Below are 20,292 nucleotides of genomic sequence, written 5' to 3'. Positions count from 1 at the left end.
GGTCTGTAATCTCAGCAAGGAGGAGGCTGGGGCAAAATGAAAGAAAAAACCAAAAAAATTAAAAAAAAAAAAAAAAAAAAAAAAAAAAAAGGATCCACACTTGGCTGTCTGGTCCATCTCTGTCTCTATTCACCTTTAGTATATAAGCATAGCCTTAATTCCCAGTATGCACCCATCTGCATAAGTAGACATAGATCTCTTATGAGTATGGAATAATCATAGCACACTCCCTTGTTATAATGCTACAGAAACATTCACTACCCTGACTCCAAATCTGCAAATATCTGAGGTCCAAGTAACAAGGAAGATGTTGTGACACTTAAATGATGAGAGGACAACTCTAAGCCTAAATGTATTTGATTGCCTTTAGATTTTATTATTATTGATAACAGCACTCTTGGTAGTTTTACTTACTATTATTGATAATAGCTCCTAATTTTACTTACAAAGACTATGCTCTATTAACAATCCCTAAAGATAGCTCTTCTAACCTGCCTCTCAACTTTTCCATCGGTGACAGTAGTCAATTTCTGACTTCAATCCTTATGTTCTATCTATCACTAGGTACTCTTATTCCTGGGAACACTGATAAGGTCTGAGACCCTGAGCTCTCTTCTTCCCTTATTTTGGCAATAGAACTCCATGTTTTGTCCTGAAATATTGTGGTTATGTTGTATCACCTATCCAATTTCCCCATAATCCCCTACGAGATCAATGACTTCTTAGCTCCAAACTGAACTGGCATATTGTGGTTTAATGTGAAGTCGGGCACGCATGAACTTGCTTTCTCCCTTGGTTCTTTTGGATATTCAATGGACTTCTCCGGCACAGTGGCATACCATTGCAAGCCCACGAATGGGGCAAAACCAGAGCAATAAATTACAGCGAATTTCCCAGATCTCCATTCTACCCCTCCTGAAAGCAAAATATCCCTCAGAAAGACGCAAATGTCTGTCTTGTTAAAATACTTCAGCTATCAGGTATTTTTAGAACAGCTAAATCTGCACTCCACCACTCATCTCTGTCACAGTTTCATAAATCTATTTTTATGTAGACTCAGTGCGTGTGGAAGGTAATTTCAGATGCAGAGAAAGCAAAAATCTGGAATAGTTTGGGGTCCCAACATCACACCATCAGCAGCATCAAACACATGCATTTCCCAGTCTGTTTCAATAGCTACTGTGAAAAAGTGAAACCAGCCTATGTCCTGGAGCATGTTGCATCCACTTGGGACACTGACTGCTCAGTTTCTAAACCTTTTTCCTTTGAGTTAGCCTCAACCCTTATTTTGCTGCATACATCCACTCTGATGGCAGCTACTGCCATTACCATTAACAGCTCTACCTTCAAAACCATCACCTCCTGGGTTTCCAGCTCTTGGCTCTATTAATCTCCAAAATGGTTTGAACTTCAAGAAAAACATCTAATATTTTGATCCCATCATTTTTCATGTTCTATTTAGCCTTCTTATGTTTGTTTATTTCTTCTTAGGCCTAATAGTGTCTGTTTATAATAAATCATTCATGAGTCCTTTGTTCCTGATTGATCCAGGTTAATATATTAGGAGTTTCTTTGGGTATTAAGAGGGAAACTGAACAAAGAAAATAGAAAAAGATTTGCTACTATGGTTCTTATTTTCACTAGGAAGAAGCATGTAATAGTATCTATATCTTCTTATAAATAAATATATCTTTATTTCATTGCCCATTATATAACTTGATATTAACCAGCAGTTGCAAATAAATAAATGAATTATAAAATGTACCTAAATTTGGTTTTAGCTAAAATAGATAAGCTAAATCTGGTACTCAATCTCATTCTTTGATTCATTAAAAATTAGCCAATTGAGTAACTCACTCTATGGTACTTTTGGAGTTACTCAAATCTGGAAAGGTATTTACCACAAATTACATTGGCCATCGTCTCATGAAATAAGAACAGCAGCCTATACCATATGAAGTAGTACTGCTAATACATCGTTGCTTATGTATACATATGTTGATTACACATGTGTTTATTTTCACTCACATGTATAGAAATCATATGTGTTCAGGCCAGTAATTTCCTCAGTCCTGCTCCATTTTATCTCTGATGCAAGGCCTTTTGCCTTAACCCAGACTGTCAGACTATGTAGGCAGCTGGCTCGGGGTCGTCCCTGTCTCCTCCTCCCAAAGACTGGGATTATAAGAGGCCATCATTTCCACCCTGCTGTGTGGCAGCTGGTGATCTGAACCTTAGAGTCCACACTTGTTCTGCCAACACATGTCCCACGGAGCCATCTCCCCAACACCCATATTTCTAATAATTTTATATTCACCTTCAAATGTTGGCATGCATTCTAAACTTAAGTTGGAGTGAAACTTAATTATTTGGGCTTGTTAGAACTTCCAAATATTCAGTAGATATCTGGTTATTGTAGGAAAAATACTCTAGTAACTAAAAATAAAAAGGGCACAAGTACATATTAAGAATTTTATTAAATATTTCCATATATTTTTAATTTTAAATGTGGGAGAATTTATGATTGGTACAATGTTTAATAAGAGTATAACATTCAGTTTCAGTCAAGAGTATATTAAAGTTAATTTATAGAATTAACAATAATTATAATACTTAAAATTGAAAATTTGTGTCCCTGAGAGTAAAAATGCTTGCTGTGGCAGCCTGGAGACATGAATTCAATTCATGGAAACCAAGATAGAAAGATAGAACTACATTCCAAAAGGTTGTCCTCTGACCATCATACATACCACAGGGTATTGTGAGTCTCCACACTTACATATGCATGCACACAGAGAGAGAGAGAGAGAGAGAGAGAGAGAGAGAGAGAGAGAGAGAGAGAGAGAGAGAGAGAGAGAGAGAGAGAGAGAGAGAGAGAGAGAGAGAGAGAAATAACAACAACAATAATAATAAAATAATAAAGAATTAATTCTCTCATAAGTAAATAAATGACTACATGAATAATTGTACATTGACCACTATATACAGCATTTAGTTTTCAACTATTGAATCTCATTTTTTGCATACTTCAAGAATGAGTCTCATTTGAGTATGTGTTCACTACTGCAAAACAAAACTAATTCAGAAGATCAATTTCCCTAATAAGTATTTCATCAGAGAGTAACGATAATCAGATATCCAAGATGCTGAACTGCAGCGAATTTCAAAGACTCCCAATGATGTAAATGTGACATTAGCACAATGAAAGAGATGACCAACGGCTTGTTGTACAGGAGATGGCTTTGAAGATATCACATTTTTCTGTATTTATGTCATTTCAAAGTCATAAAATACAGTTTCATTTTTATTTCCTAAAACATGTGAAAAAATAAAGATCATAACTCTCTGAAGTTTTTCAAATTAGTTTCTTTCTCATATGCTTTATTTTCCCCAGCAGATATATAAACTTATGGGCTCGTAATTAAGTGCATCTCCATGATTGCTGTGATTAGCACATTGTGTCTTAAACACTTACTACAAGTTTTAATCTCAGTCTAACCTGACAATATCTTTATTTCTGTCCTGAACAACCATAGCCATAATAAGAAAATTTATTTTGTTGGGAGAAGATCTGGCTGACTCTTCACCAATCTTTTCTATTTTCTGACTACTTGAGGTATTGGTATCCACATAGATGAGTTCCTTGTTCCTAAACTAATGTCTTCGTGTTTATATGTATTAATTAACCTTCTTATCCATTCTTGCAAGCGCTACTCTCTGAGTCAGTATACATTATGTACTTTCCTGAAATAGTTACGTACCCCAGAAAACTGCATGGTTTTTATTCTGTTCTTCATAGAACTTGCTCTAAGTATTTTGGTTGGTTCATCATTTCCACTCCATCATATATGTTTAATAAATCTACCGTAGAATTATTAAGAACTTTCTATATGCCATTACTACACCCAGTACAGACAAAGTAGTAGAAGAAGCTACCAAGAGCGTGCATAGTGTTATGCTAGAGGATAACAATTACCTCACAGCCAGTCCCAGGAAAGACAACGAAGATAGCAGGTTCTGTCGCACTGGTCTACGCCAGGAGTCCAGGGGTTTCTCCTCTGATGTTTTCCGCGAGGAGAGCAAATCACTCAGACATTGCTCCCTGAAACAAAGCCACCAATACGAGTGATTGCAGGGTATACACTCAAGAGAAAAAAGGTATCCCAAATACATTTTTTTGCCACAAGCCAAATAAAACAATAAGGCATTAAAAACAGATTATCAATTATTAAAACTTTCAGCAAGGTGCTGAAGTCCAACACAAAATTCATGTTCAAATGATTAGTACAAACTAGCAACGTTTTTAAAATCCAGTGTTCCGAGAGACAAAGAACTTAAGGATGTACAAAACCTTTCAATCCTAGATTGAATTTCTTTTGGAAGACACATTCAAGAAATTATTTTTTTCTTTTCAGTATGTTCTGCTATAAAGCAGACACAAAATTCTATGCTATAATTCAATGGTTCCCTTGTGTTCTGATTATCAGTCCCTTGGATTCATAAAATCTACAAATGACTTTTTATTTTAGTGTTTGAAAGCATGTGGGCTCATGTCACTACATTCTGCAATGCTTTGTTACAAAAGAACTCAGAAATTTCTAGATTTTACACAGATGACAATATAGTGATTCTGATGGAAGAAACATTTACAGCATACAAAAAAATATTCCCTTGAGTTGAGTGTACATATGGTGATGATAGGCCTGCTTTATCAGAAAGATAGCTAGCCACTCCTATCACACCTTGGCAGCCAATGGCAGCTTCCCAACACACTCTGCTCCTGTTTTCCCATGCTCTTGTAGATCTTGCCCTAACAAAACAGCTGCAGTACTTACACACTCAAAAACCTGTCTGCAGCAACCGAAAACTTTACATCTACTTTGTATGAAATGCTGAAATAGATGGATTTTTGTTTATTTGCTGGAACTTGAAGATAAATTTAATAAAAAAATAAACTTTTATTTTCTGCCTGATAATTAACTCCATATTTTATAGCAGAGCTGGTACTAAAATTAGTATCTATACTCAGGAAGCTGAGATAACCACAGAAGGTAGAGAATGGAAGAGTTTCCTTAAAGCAACTTTTACTCTGGTTCCATGTTTTCTTGTTCTTTTGCAAATAAAACAGCATTTATTTGTGTTGTACAAACAATCACACATAACATAAATAGTGAGTAGGACAACAAACCTACATTTATTGTAGAAAATGTGCAGTAAATACTTTTGTTGTTCTTTAGAAGTATAAAGTGTGATTTTGGCATTGTTTTATGAAACCATGTCATAACTATTGGCAAATCTTTTGACCTAAAAGCCAATAATGAGATGTCCTTGCTAATTTATTCAGAGAAACAAGTGAGAACTTAAAGACTGATGACCAAATCATAAGTACCATATGTGAACAGAGGTGTGTTTAGCATCACAAAGCAACAAGACCACCATGAGGGTCTGAATTACAGAGCCCAACAGTGTCAGGGAGGGCTTATATAGCCTAGATAATGAAGATTTGCAAAATTGACAATATTTTAACATTAGCATTTTAAAATCATAAAATAATAATCTATTATTAATAGTTATTATTCTATAACATTTATTGTTCTTGACTTTGGCCAAGTTCTGTTTTAGAAACAAGACTATTTATTCAAAATGTGGCTGCCTTTATTTTCCTAAGACAGTAAAACACCAAAAGAAAATACTTCCAAGTTCCCCCACTAAACAAAACTATCTTCTCATCTATCTGGGCTTAAACCCTCCAATCAAGCCTTTCAATCTGTGGGATGCTTCAGTTTCTCCATAAGTCCAAGGTTCTTACCTCCATTTCTGTCTGCTTAGTCATGAACAGCATAATACTGATATATTTCACCTTAACAACAATTTCTTTGACATGAGGTTCTTTGTAACAATTGTGTTCATTGCTTTTTACTTGACCTTAACTAATGAGTAGTTTTAATATATTAATATAAAAATAAGCACAAAATAAGTACTTAAGAAATACACACTCATCAACTCTCAAATTAGATACAATTTAACTTGTGGCAAAAATTCTACAGTGAAAAACAGGATAACTGTTTTCAATTCCATTTAAGATAGTGAAGGAAAATCCTGATAATAAGATAAAAAGATATGGAATGCTTCAATGTATTTATGTTAATGAAATAAGCGACAAAAGTTTCTGTTTGACTTTACAATAATCAATTATGTAACCAAGGATGGGGAAAAAACACAAAACATTGTCTTCCAAACCAAAGTACCCTTGAAATACAAGAAGGAGAACCTAGCCAAGTGTTCTCTCTCACAAATTACAAGGTATCAAATAAATAATGGTTGAAAATACCCTTTAGCACTAAAGACACTTTCAAAGTGTTGAAGCACTATGATCTTTATTTTGTAACAACTAAACTTAATTAAGTTTCACCGGGTCACAGAATTAGTAAATGTCATAGGCAGGGTTTCTATTCCTGCACAAACATCATGACCAAGAAGCTGTTGGGGAGGAAAGGGTTTATTCAGCTTACATTTCTAGATTGCTGTTCATCACTGAACGAAGTCAGGACTGGAACTCAAGCAGGTCAGGAAGCAGAAGCTGATGCAGAGGCCATGGAGGGATGTTCCTTACTGGCTTGCTTCCCCTGGCATGTTCAGCCTGCTCTCTTATAGAACCAAGACTACCAGCCCAGAGATGGCACCACCCACAAGGGGACCTCCCCACTTTGATCACTAATTGAGAAAATGCCTTGCAGCTGGATCTCTTGGAGGCATTTCCCCAACTGAAGCTCCTTTCTCTGTGATAACTCCAGCTATGTCAAGTTGACACAAAAGTAGCCAGTATAGTAAATAAATCTCTTTTTAGTACCTCTGCTCTTTAGTTTGTTAATACTTTGACTGTTAACAAGTCAGCATTTTAAAATTCTCTTTTAAAGGAAAATAGTAACTTGTTTTACTAATTTCAAGACACTTGGTCTCAAAATGAATAAGTAGAAAAAAATCCCATAGAGAACTTTAACTTGAATTTGGCATTTAGTCTAAAAGACCTGATAGTTATCTTGCATGGAGATGTTTCAAGTCACAAAACAATTTTTATTAAATTACTAATATTTAGGGAACTTTTCAAAAAAATGAAAAACAAGACCAAAATTGAAAATTAGAAATACTAGCCTTAAAACCTAATAAAGCTACTTTTCTCATAAATATCAAAATGATAAACAGAACCTAATTTAAATCTTACTACACTGTTCATCACATTTTCAAAGCTAGGAATCTTATTCATACAGACAGCTGACCATCTTGAATGACAGTCAGCATAGTCATTGGAACTTGGTGACCTGATGAAACCTGAGAGCTCTGTAAATACTGATGAGGGAGGTCTCCCTCATCCTGTCATATGTGCTTGATTGTCAGCTCTCTGTTCGAGTTATGAATTCCTACCTGGAAGACAAATCCCTGTGCTGCCCTGAGTTACCAGTGCTATGAGTGAGTGTATAATTGTCCTGCGTGATTGGACCTATTTATCTCTATTAAGGGATTCCAGGCTTTGAGATTTGTTCTTTTATTTCAGACAACAAAAACTGAGGCATAGAAGAGACAAATACTGAAGTGGTAAAAACCTTCCCAAGAAGTTAAAGATTCCTGGGCCTGATAACTTATTGTTATTACATGAAAAGTAACTATTAAAGCCAAGCACATAAGTGAACATTGCATATTTATACATATATATGTATGTATACACACATATATAATATATATATAATATATATTATATATATATATATGAAAAATGATCTAACTTAAAACATAATGAAAGCAAGAGAAGAGTTAAGAACACAAAGTGTGACACCAAGTAAAAAATGTATTTCTAAAGAAGACAATTAAAAGAATTTTAAAATCCATTCTATAATATATGTGCTTTGCTAGACTAATTAATCTACTCAGATTGAAGCAATAAGTTGATAACAGGGTGTTTCTTTCTTTTTGTATGTCTTCTGCCTTTGGATATTGCTTATTTGTAAAACCTTTTAAATACTAAGAAATGAATGATTTCCGTTCATATGGCTATACCTTGTAATTAAGTACTTGTCAATTATTATCTCAAAGGCAATTAGCACTTAATTTTCTCATGATAAAATGTTTTCATTCTTCATCTACCAGAAATATCAGTACCTATGTTAAGACAAGTGGTCTTTATAAATGAAACCCTTGGTAAACATGATTTGATTTTAGCTTTCTCTGCTATTACTTTTCTTTAGTTCCTGGGCACTACTCCCCAGCTGCCGATAAGGGCCTCTGGCAGGAGTCAGTCTTATCTTTTTTGTGTGAAACATTCCAGCTGTATATACAAACATGAGTTATATTTTTAGTATTAACTCTATTTTGCCTCTCAACAAAAATATTAGACATTTACCAATGTTGTTAATAGACATTGTTTCATTCAGAAGCTCCATCAACATGCATAAACAAAAGCAGAGAAGGAAGGACTGCTCCCCGAAAGTTGCATGACCCCTTCATCCTTTTTTTAAGTCAAGAACTCTGAATTATCATTTTTCATCTTCAGTAAAAATGACAACATACACTATGGACTCAAAGCGAGGAAAGAAACACACAGCAACGGCTAGTAGGACACTAAAGCCCATACAACAAGAAAACTACATTAATGCTTGAAGGTTTCTTCTTTTGAAGTAAGAGTTAAGTGTCCTCTCTCAGACACTAGCATGTGACCAGCACCCAGTGCCTGGGTCTCCTGCCATGCAACTGGTACAGATAAAGAAATGACCTGGAACCGCACTCCAATAACATAGATAACCTTAGGGATGGGTTCATACTGTTTGATCTTTCTGAGACTAGAAAGATATGATAGCAAAAATAAGAAATGAAAGGCTTTTATCTTCTGGAATTGCATGCAGATAGTGGAACAATCATTGACTTGTAGGAAAAGAAAAAAATCAAGAGTTTACAGATTTCTTTTTGCCGTCTGGCTGTGAAATCATCAATGGAAATAGATATTTCTAGAAAATATTAAAGAAAGGCAGAAAAAGCTTTCTTTTCTCAAAGGAAATGTCAGTTTTATAGACTTATAGGTTAAGCATTTGCCAGCTATATACATTTATTCTATTTGTGAGTAATTTAGAACCATAAGTTTATAAATTACTCATATAGAACATATATTGTTAGAAACTTAACTTTCAAAGAAAGTAATGCAATAAAAACTTCCAAAATACATGGTGGCTTTGTGCACACTGATGCCCTCATGATAAATCTTACTGTGTTTGACAACTTAATGACAATAAGATCAGCTTCCCTGATTTGTTTTCGACTTATGTGTGTATTTCAAAGAAATTCTAATGAGGTATATGAAAGATAGAGAAATAACATGTGTCAAAACTGAGAAAAATCATGTTCTGTAGTTACACCAATTATCAAATCTCTGGCCGCTTTCTATGTCATTCCCCACTTCTATCATTAGTACTTTGAAAATAATTAGCTACATCACATCTTGATGAAAAAAACAGAACCACAGTATTGATTTTGAACAATGTAATGTAATACCTGTCATACTGAAATAGGTGTACACAGCCAGAAGAAAGAAATCACATTATTGATTTCAGAACAGAAAATGGTAAACTCTTGAGAGGAAGGAAAGTAGCGTAAAGGCATGTTGACATTTCATGCACCCCATTCTTTCATAGAACACCAGGTTCAGATTCCTGGATTGTCATTTATGCCAGTGCTAAATTCTGTAACACATCTATCCCGAAGGGTAAAGTATCATAAAAGGACTTTTTTCCAGTTTGACAAGGTGTTGACTATCCTGAACTAAATACTTACCTTGATTGAGCATTAGTATAATGTGCACTTAGACTATCCAGGAGCAATGTATTGATTGGAATAAAAAGAAAAATGCTATCAGTTGAAAATTGAGTAAATGCACTCATGATTTGGGCCAGATTCCATATGTTAAGTATGTTACATACTTAACTTTGCAATGAGAAATGAGAAAGTTACTAATCAAATAAACCCTGTCTTAAATTATATATACACAGATATAACATCACACACATGTGTGTGCTTGGATGGATGGATGGATGGATGGATGGATGGATGGTTAGATGGACTTAGCATAGACTCAGGTATGAAGGCAGATATTTTTCTCTAGATATGACACATATATCCTTGGGATTGAAAACTTGCAACAAACTCAATGGATATGCATCTTCTGAAAGTTAGCACAGTCAGGAGATAGGTAGGGTGCAAAGGATGTATTACTTACTGCAGGCAAGTGTAACATGGAAGCTGTTTCCCAAACAATTCCCTTTTCAAAAAAAAAAAAGAAAATATGAGGATATTATACAGGGAGCCTACACATACCTGTATACATGCTGTACAATGTCTAAGTATGCTCAGGTGTGGTTTACACTCTTGAGCATGCTCAGTGAAGAGGTAGAAATGTTATAATCTAATTGTAATCTTAAGAATGAAAATAAAGAAAGTGAAATGTATGCCACTGAGCAAGCTCATTTTGAGATCATGGTGCAGATGTTTAGAAGATTAAAGGGGTAGCCATGAGGATGTGGGAATGCTCAGATAATACAGTGAGATATGAGCTGAAAATAAAAGAAAGGATATTTTGACATTAAAATAGGAGTTTACCCCTGAAGGTGTTTGTCCGACTTAGGGCCTAACCATCCTTGTTCCTCATTCTGAGTTCTATCTTTTGTCATATTTTTGAGCTTTTGTATAGAACTTGATCTTTAATATTTATTTTGCTTATGTATACTGCTAGAATTTTATTTACTTGAAGAGATGATTCAATGAAATGTCAAAGGCTCAGTAAAATAGCTTACTTCAAGGGTTAATGTGAAATCATCATTCTATAATATTGGCTGCCATAATTGATACACATGCTGGTGGTTATGGAGAGTCAAGGAATCAATGAAAAAATAGTACATTGACAAACATTTTCCACTTTCTCTGTGGCATTATGAATCTCATTTTAGAAAATTCAAATCTGAGACTACTCAAAAGTGAAAATTAAAACACAATAATTCATGAAATAGATAAAAGTACATTCAGAAGAGTAAATTATTTGAATTATGAGAAGATAGTAGATACTAGTAAATAAATGGATCCAAATAAATACTAAATAGAAATTCTGCATCAATAGACATGTAATGCAGTGATATGCACTTTCCAGGAATTGTCTCATCAGAAAAAAAAAATAGATTATGCAAGAAAATAGACAGCGAACTTGAGAATTTATAAATGAAGGTCCATCCACAATCCAAAGCAGTAAGATAAACAATACTGAAAATAAAATGAACTATGCCTCGGGGAGCCAGGGAAAATATCAAGATTTGTGACAGCTACATATGTATGTGTAGTCTAGATGGGGAAACAGGAGAAATTCAACAGGGCAAAGCCATGCATTAGAGAAATAATGGCTGAAAACTCCTAAAGTTTGATGGAAAATAAAGATTTCAGATTTAAACTTTTCAATGAGGCTGTAGCAGAAAAATTAGATCATAAAGGAAAAAAAATCACAGAAAAATATACATCAGAGTCAAATTTAAGGATAAAGGAAAAGTTCTGGAATGCCATCATATTTTAAAAGCCCCGTTACGTAACCAAAAACAGAGCTAATTAAGAGAACAGAAGGTGACATTATGCATACAGCTGAATAATGACTCCGAAGTGTGTGCCTCAGGAGAACCTGGTAGTAGCTGATACAACTACAGATTTCCAGGTCCTGCCCAAGACAATTATGTTGTAATGAGTTGTGCTCTGATTTCTAAATTGTTTTAACATTCATCAAATATTACTCTCTATGTGGACTTGCTCATGATATTATTTTAAATTACTCTGCTCATGGATACCCTAAAATTTCTTATTACCTTCAAAAAATTGTACAAGTAATATTAAGTAAGCAATTGGTCAGATAGAGACCTGGGCCCTCCTGAATTCCATTTCCTTTACACATTCCATATCAGCAGGTACTATCTGCTCCAGGTTGATTATATAACCCACATCAAGTCTTATTCCTATAATACTATCACTATCTCCAGCCCCTCCTGAGTAGAAAGACTGCTGCTGTAGTTTATCAATTACATTGGTAGAGACAATCTAATATACTGTATGGAAACACCACCTGTCAATAAAATATGTTGTTGGCCTATAAGTTTAGGCAGGAAGTATGGAAGTGGAAATTCTAGAATAGAGAGAGGAACTCTGGGGAAAGTGTTAGGTGCAAAAGATTGAACCTAGACTCGGAAAAACATGGTCCCATGAAACTGAGGACCAGGTAACCGGCCATGTGGCATGACTTAGAATATAATAAAAGGGATAATTAAGTTACAAGCTAGTTGGGAACAAGCAAAAGCCTGTGGCCTAAGCATTTATTCATATAGAAGAAGAATCTGAGATATTATTCCATTAACCTGGGAGTGGGTGGGAAGGTGTGAGGTTACAGATGGAATTTGCTACAACATCTCTTGTCTTCTTGTCTTCTAGAATATTTATTCATCTCAATAGAGTTTTATGAGGAAGAAAGTAATGGTGCTCCCAATGACTTAGCCTTATAGCTCTCTTCACTCTGTCTTTCCTCAAGACACACAATGTTATGATTTGTTAAAAAAATGATTAGTAATTTTTTATACATTTACTCAATTCTCAAATCCACTTCTTTTGATGCATTTACTAATATTACTCAGGAAATTTTTTTCATATACATGCTGTCTAATCTGTAAATAACCATTGAGTGGAAAGGGAAAGAAAAGCATCAGAAAGTATGTGGTTTCAATAATGTGCAGCCCATAAGTTCAAGGGGTTTCTTGTTCAAATTTATAATGGTAATTATAATAAAATATAGATTTACAATGTCAAGAAATACTCTTTTTTTGCTTTTTTGTGTTTTTTTTGTTTTTTTCTTATTTTTTTTGGTTTTTTGGTTTTGGTGTTTTGGTTTTTTTGTTTTTGTTGTTTCGTTGTTGTTGTTGTTGTTGTTGTTGTTGTTGTTGTTGTTGTTGTTTTTGAGACAGGGTTTCTCTGTATAGCCTTGGCTGTCCTGGAACTCACTCTGTAGACCAGGCTGGTCTCAAACTCAGAACTCAAAAACCCACCTGCCTATGCCTCCCAAGTGTTGGGATTCAAGGCATGTGCCACCACTGGCCGACAAGAAATACTCTTTTTGGTGACCTCTAATAACTAGCTATTTCCTTACATTGAGATTTGAATTTGGTTTTGACAGGCCTAATCCTGTGGTGTGATTTTGTTCATATCAGACTGGATCCGAGTTGTAGTAGTTTCAAAAACAGTGGTTCCCCTGGGCTCATATATTTAACTAGTTGGTCCAGAGTTTGTGGACTTGAGGACTAGCAGGTGTGGTATTGTTGGAGCATGTGTTCTCTTTCATCCTTCATGCTTGTGGGTCAAATTTAAGCTCTAAGCTACTGAGCCATCATCACGCCTATCATGCCTGCTGTGCCTGCCTGCCTGTTGTGCCTCACTACTAAGGCTGTGATCTACCATGTCTGGATGGTTCCTGAGCTCAGCACAATGGAAGACTCCTTTACTTAGTGGGGCTGCTTCTTCTCTGCCTGATCTGTGGAGCCTGACTCCCACATGTTCTACCTGAATGATGACACATAGTCCATGATGACAATACAGATTCAACTTAATGGAATGCCTCTCCATTGCAAATGAGGTATTCCTGGAACCTTAACCTTCAGCCATGAAACATCATCCTAAGAAGAACCTATTCACACTCTCCAAGTCTTATATAGTCCTTGTTCACCCAGAATGAAAAATACAAGCTTTTACACAGGATATCTTCTAAAAGAGCTGTTTCACTGAACATTATTATTATTAATTATTATTGTTGTTGCTGTTATTCATGATTTAGCTCATTTATATGAGAACGCTGTAGCTGTCTTCAGACACACCAGAAGAAGGCATTGGATCTCATTACAGATGGTTGTGAGCCACCTTGTGGTTGCTGGAAATTGAACTCAGAACCTCTGGAAGAGCAGTCAGTGTTTTGTTTTGTTTTTTTCCTCTTTTACTCTGCCTATTTTCTGGAAAATGACAAAATGTCGTTCTTTTTTTAAAAATTAGATATTTTCTTTATTTACATTTCAAATGCTATCCCGAAAGTTCCCCATACCCTCCCCCAGCCTTGCTCCTCTACCCATCCACTCCCACTTCTTGGCCCTGGCGTTCCCCTGTACCGGGGCATATAAAGTTTGCATGACTTAGGGCCTCTCTTCCCAATGATGGCCGACTAGGCCATCTTCTGCTACATATGCAGCTAGAGACACGAGCTCTGGGGGGTACTGGTTAGTTCATATTGTTGTTCCACCTATAGGGCTGCAGACCCCTTCAGCTCCTTAGGTATTTTCTCTAGCTCCTCCATTGGGGGCCCTGTGTTCCATCTAATAGATGACCTCACAGCAGTCAGAATGGCTAAGATCAAAAATTCAGGTGACAGCCGATGCTGGCGAGGATGTGGAGAAAGAGGAACACTCCTCCATTGCTGGTGGGATTGCAAGCTTGTCCAACCACTCTGGAAGTCAGTCTGGCGGTTCCTCAGAAAATTGGACATTGTTCTACCAGAAGATCCAGCAATACTTCTCCTGGGCATATACCCAGAAGATGTTCCAACTGGTAATAAGGACACATGCTCCACTATGTTCATAACAGTAAGTGTTCTTACCCTCTCAGCCACTTCTTTAGTCCCTCAATACTGTTTAAGAGACTTATAACAATAAAATCCTCAGGGAAGGCCTTATCCCTTGTCACAGTCAGACCACCTATTTTGAACCCCACTCCAGCGTTACACAACCTGTGTGCAGTGGCACCTCAACACCCTGAGGGAGGAAGCATAGTGTGGAAGAACGCTTGCCTGTTTCATGGTCCTCACCTTGATAATCATGGACTCTAATCTGCTGGAACCATAAGCATTTAATTAAATGCTTTCTTTTGTAAGTTGCTTTCGTCATGGTGTTTTCTCACAGCAATAGAAAAGTAAATAAGACAAGAAGTATAATTAAAATTCTCAGAAATTCCAGGAACAGCACAAAGACAAGAAATCATAATCATATCTCTATGACTCTTTCTGAAATGTGTTCTCAAAGACGTTGCATTTATTGTACTTACTTTCTTCCTATCTGATGTTAATATTTCTTGGTGATGCTTATCTAGAAATTAGTGCTAGCTATTACTGTAGCTTCATTGGTATCAGTAATGTGATTTGCACCATTAGCAAAATCATAATTGTGACATTATTTACTTGTTCATCCAGCTATTCTTTATTAAATGCCTTTTCTGCACTAGACATTATGTTGAGTCACAAAATAGCAATGTTAATACAAAAATGCATAGTTTACTCTTTCTAATATGTGATATTTAATCACAAAGACAATACTACCATAGAACTGTTAATTTTACATTAGCTAATGGGGCACATGTCAGTGGGGGTCCAATCTAGCATAAGCACTCAAGGAAGGCATTACTGATAGTATGAATTACAAAACAAGATCTGAAAAGTGGGTGAGATCAAGCACAGAACAGCGATAGGTGATACAAGGTAGAAATCAATGGTAAATTCTAGACAATGGGAAGAGTAGTAAGATCAGAGGCAAGGTCTACAAAAGCTAAAAGGTTGGAAAGTCAGAAACAGGAGTGTGTAGAATGAACCCAGGGCCACTTAGTGAAGTTTTACTGACTAGTGCTTTCTAGTAAGTGAGCACAGTGGGTAAGTTCATTGAGAAAAAAGTCCATTTTTCAAGAATTTTCCTGTGCATTAATTTTTTCACATGTAATGTGGTCTCTTATAGCATATGAATCCCATGAGTCAAAAATTAAGAGTCTTAGAAGAGATTTGTTTAGCAATTTGAATAAATCACAATTTAAGTAGTTATGACACCTAAGTCCATGGGCTTGGGTGACAAGATTCATTTTCTGAGATCCAGAAGTATGTAGATGGAGCCCTAAGCTGTTGGAGAGAGGAGACTACGGTATTCTCTTCTGTTTCACCTGAGCAAAAGATGATAGCAAAACAGTAAGATTATCAGAAACCCACTTCATGCATGTTATCCTGTCCCATATCATAGTTTATTTTTTAAAATAGCATACATATATTTATTCTGATGGAGGGTGAGAGTTTATACACACACACACACACACACACACACACACACACACACACACACTTATCCCTGAATATTTGTATCAGTGAGAGTGTAAATGCAACAGTAACTATAGGAATAATACTTAGCCATTCTTATACTCTTTAAATGTTCCCTGTGGTGAAGTACCTTATGATCTTCATCACATACATGCAAATTTTGTACTCTTATCATTCTTAATGTGTAGATAGAAATCCAGGCACATCTATTAATGTTCTCCCAGTTCACAGTACATTGTGAAGTGAGATTTCAGCCTAACACCCTAACTGTAGAGACCACACACAAGTGCATTTATTTCTATGCATAGCCCTAGTCGACTCAGGTCAAGTTGTGTGTTGTGGGGTGAAACACAAAAGGATGTAACAGTGTCCCTGAAGAGATAGGCTTTCCCCGACTGAACATAACAAAATCAACACGTCTTTCCTCCAGTGATGCCGCTGCTCCCACTTAGAAACTAACGATTTATGATGAAAAGGCACATTTGGTGACTAACCAGCATGTTATCATCCTAACCATAAGCTGATGGACATACAATAAAAGATACACCAAATTTATATATTATTCAGAATTCTACTCACTAAATTCACTTTCTCTTGATCTGGATGGAAATCCTTATCTTATCGCAGGTGCAGAATAGACTTCCATCATTGGAGGTTTTCCTGTGCATGATAGGGCTGCATTCCAGTAGAAAAACTGGTGAGAGAAGAAGAAAATACTCACTAAGAGAAAGCTCTACGAACGTTCTCCCCATGTGTGCTTTCATGTTCACACACTGAGGACTTCCAAAGTAGGAACAAAGAAGCCTTAATTGCTTAAGCTTTCTTTATGACCATCCATTACGCCCTCTAAGGAAGCAGAAGACAGTGGAAGCAGGACTTTCAATGTGTAGTTGGAGGGCTCTGCATTTATACAACCTGGTCATCTGAAGGGCCATGAAGTGGTGCTTTGCCATTCACATGGTCCCTTCCCTGGTCATGCAAATTCTCATGCACCACTAACACTCATGTTGCCTCTACATCTCTTTACTTCTAAGGAGAAAATGAGTCACCTTTATAAGTATTTGGATGCAGACAATTCTGTCCCAATGGTTGTGGTGTGTGCTGGTGAAACAGGTTAATGAATGATAAAAGATTAATGAATGATAAAATACTGATTACTAGGAAGATGGTAGATTTGGAAATATTCATTTAATACTCTTTAATAAATTATTGAATAAACGGTATGATTAGTATTGAAAATATTTAGAATAGAGCTAAAGTAAAAAATGTAAGAACAAATAATAAGATATTTGAATAAAACAGAACATAGATTCTATATCAGGAATGCAATTATTCAGACTATAGATATCCTATTGTAAAACTTTATTCACAAAGGTGGGATGTTACTCAGCTTCATTTACATTTCATGTAAATCCAACAATTCCAATGGGGATTCAAGAAGCTTTAAATCCTATTCTAAATTTATTTTAATAACACAAAATTTAAAAGTGACTTGATGGTATCTGAGCAACAGTTAAAAGAACAAATAGAAATAAAAAGACACTACCAGATATTAAAATATTTAAATATTCATTTATTTTTGTGTAAATGTATCTGCATGTACATATGTATAGTGTGTATGTGCCTGGTTCTTACAAAGGCCAAAAAAGTATATGGGATTCTCTGGTACTGGAGTTTCTGGTTATTGTGAACCACCAAGTGAGTGGTTCTGGGAACTGAACTTTGGCCTTCTGCAAAAATGATAATTGCTCTTAATTGCTGAACCATCTCTCTAGTCCTCGGATATAAAAATTTCTACAAAGTCATAACAATTAGCAAGTGATATTCATACAAGTGTAGAATGGGTTGGCAATCCTAAAGCCTGACCTCTGCACACAGACTAATTGGTATATAATAGAGCTTACATTACAGATCCGTTATATATCAAATAAGATCAGCCCACAAGTGAATGGTGTATTTAATAATTGCTAAATTTTTACCTAGTGAAGAAGAATTTAAGAGAAAAGTAAGATTAAGTAAAATGAGAACCAATAAGTAGATAAAGTCTTTATAAGACAATTTTATAAATCACTAGCCTTCTGAAGATGAGAAATTGAGATAGCCTGGGTCAAAGGAGGTCTTATAAATTATGCAGAAACTCAGAATTAACTCTTCTATGAATGAAAATCATTCACTGTGGTAGAAGTGACTGTAGCAGATTCATTGCCCATAAGTCTTTACATGGTCAAGAGTAGAAACACTATAGAGCATTAGTGGATAGGGGTATTTAGGAGTATGTAAAATGCTTCCATGTTAAACATGGAAAAGGAACAGCTTGGAAGCAAATGAACTTGATGTCAGAAAGAGAAGGGGTTCTTATCTGTATGCAATGAGCCCTTACTAATTGGGCGATTGTACATAATATTAATTAATTAGCCAATTAATTAATTAATTAAAATCTCTACATTCTGAGTAGTACTTCAAGCTGAATTAGAAATAAACATACTATTTTAGATAAATTAGAAATCTATATTTGAGGACCGCAAGTATTAAATCTAATTATAACTCTATTTTCTTCCTCTAAGTCTCTATTACTCATGAATTAAGAATTATTAGTATGATCTCACAGTTTATGGACTGTGTGAGTAACTGATATTTAGAATTATACTTGACACAGCCATTTTACATTTTAAATAACACTTATAATATAAAGTTGCATTATATAAGTAAAAATTGTAAAGTAATATTTCTATAACTCCATAGATAGAACAAAACACAATGGATATAGTAAGCTATCTATCCTGATACTACTATATAAATTTTCTACACAGATAGAAAAGAAAGACCTGCCATAAAAATGCATGAAAGTTATCTCTTATTTTTTGTTATGTCATTTATGCCCAGAGCTTCATCTGTGATTCAACTACAGTAAAAAATCAAATAGTATTCAAAATGCACAAAATTTCATCATTAATGTAGTGTCACTCAGTTAAAAGAACTATGCTAAAGTCCTCAGAGCTATCATTCAGGGTTGGATACTGGCTCCGCTCTTTACTAGATCTGTGACAGAGTAAGCGTTAATACCTCTGTGGCTCTACTTCCTCCAGACCAGAGAACATGAACAGTGGCTGAGAATTCAATTTGTTACTGTTTTATTTTGCAATTACATACTCACACTCAGAGCATCCGTGACATGTACAACCACTTAATGACTAGAGAGAGAGAGAACCAACTGACAAAATAGCAAAAACAGAATTTAAGTCCATATTTTCAAGCTGTGGAGAAGTAATATCTTCATGTGAGAAGAAACTTTTCTTGTAGTTCTATACCCTGACTCTACAACATCATATAGACAAGCATTCGCATATGAGGAAAGAGTTAACATATCTGAAATGCATACTGACATTTGACACCCCCCCCACTGGTCCCTGCCCTCAGTGCTTATAGCTACCTGTGTACTATGTGCATTATTCCTATGCCTTCTGCAGCATGCAGACAATGGAAAATGGAAAGGTTTTATGAACCATGTATCTCATTCTCCATCTGCATGGAGACAAACCCTCATAAAGGATCCTGTCAACTCTATTTCACCCTCTTTTCTTAAAGCAAGTTAACTCAGTCACTTAACCTGGAGCCTTTATGTAGAGAAAAAGACAAAAACCGATAAAACCAAGTTCTTACAAACAAAACTCTTTGGAGTTCAAGTGCGCAGGAATGTAACACTGTTGGTCTTTTAATTTTCAACTTCTCTGGCAACAAATGCAGCTGAAGGGCTCTCCAGTCCCTTAGTCCTGCTGTTCTTAGAGTTTGATTTGCCATTTCAAAGATCTTTTAAAAAGCAAAGGAAAACAGCAATTTATATCTGATAAAGAACTCAGAGGAACACTTGGGCATGGAAGTAATCTTTTTGCCCATCCTTAAAGCATATGAACAGATGTCAGATAACTGCTCCAAAGAAGGAAGCCTGGAGGTCATCACATATTTTTCTTTCAGCTTGCTTTACCTCCTTTTCTGAACTACGTTCCTGCACTCCCACCAGAGTGTCTGAGGGAGGTCTTCATGTTCTGACTTGCCTCTGGATCCCTGCAGCAGACAGCAATCCCTCTAGCAATGGGAAAACTTCAAAGGAATCATCATAAACATTC

This window comes from Mus pahari, chromosome 13 (genome assembly GCF_900095145.1).
Source record: "Mus pahari chromosome 13, PAHARI_EIJ_v1.1, whole genome shotgun sequence".
Taxonomy (NCBI): Eukaryota; Metazoa; Chordata; class Mammalia; order Rodentia; family Muridae; genus Mus; species Mus pahari.
The sequence above is the reverse complement of the archived record's forward strand: the minus strand, read 5'-3'. Positions refer to the sequence as shown.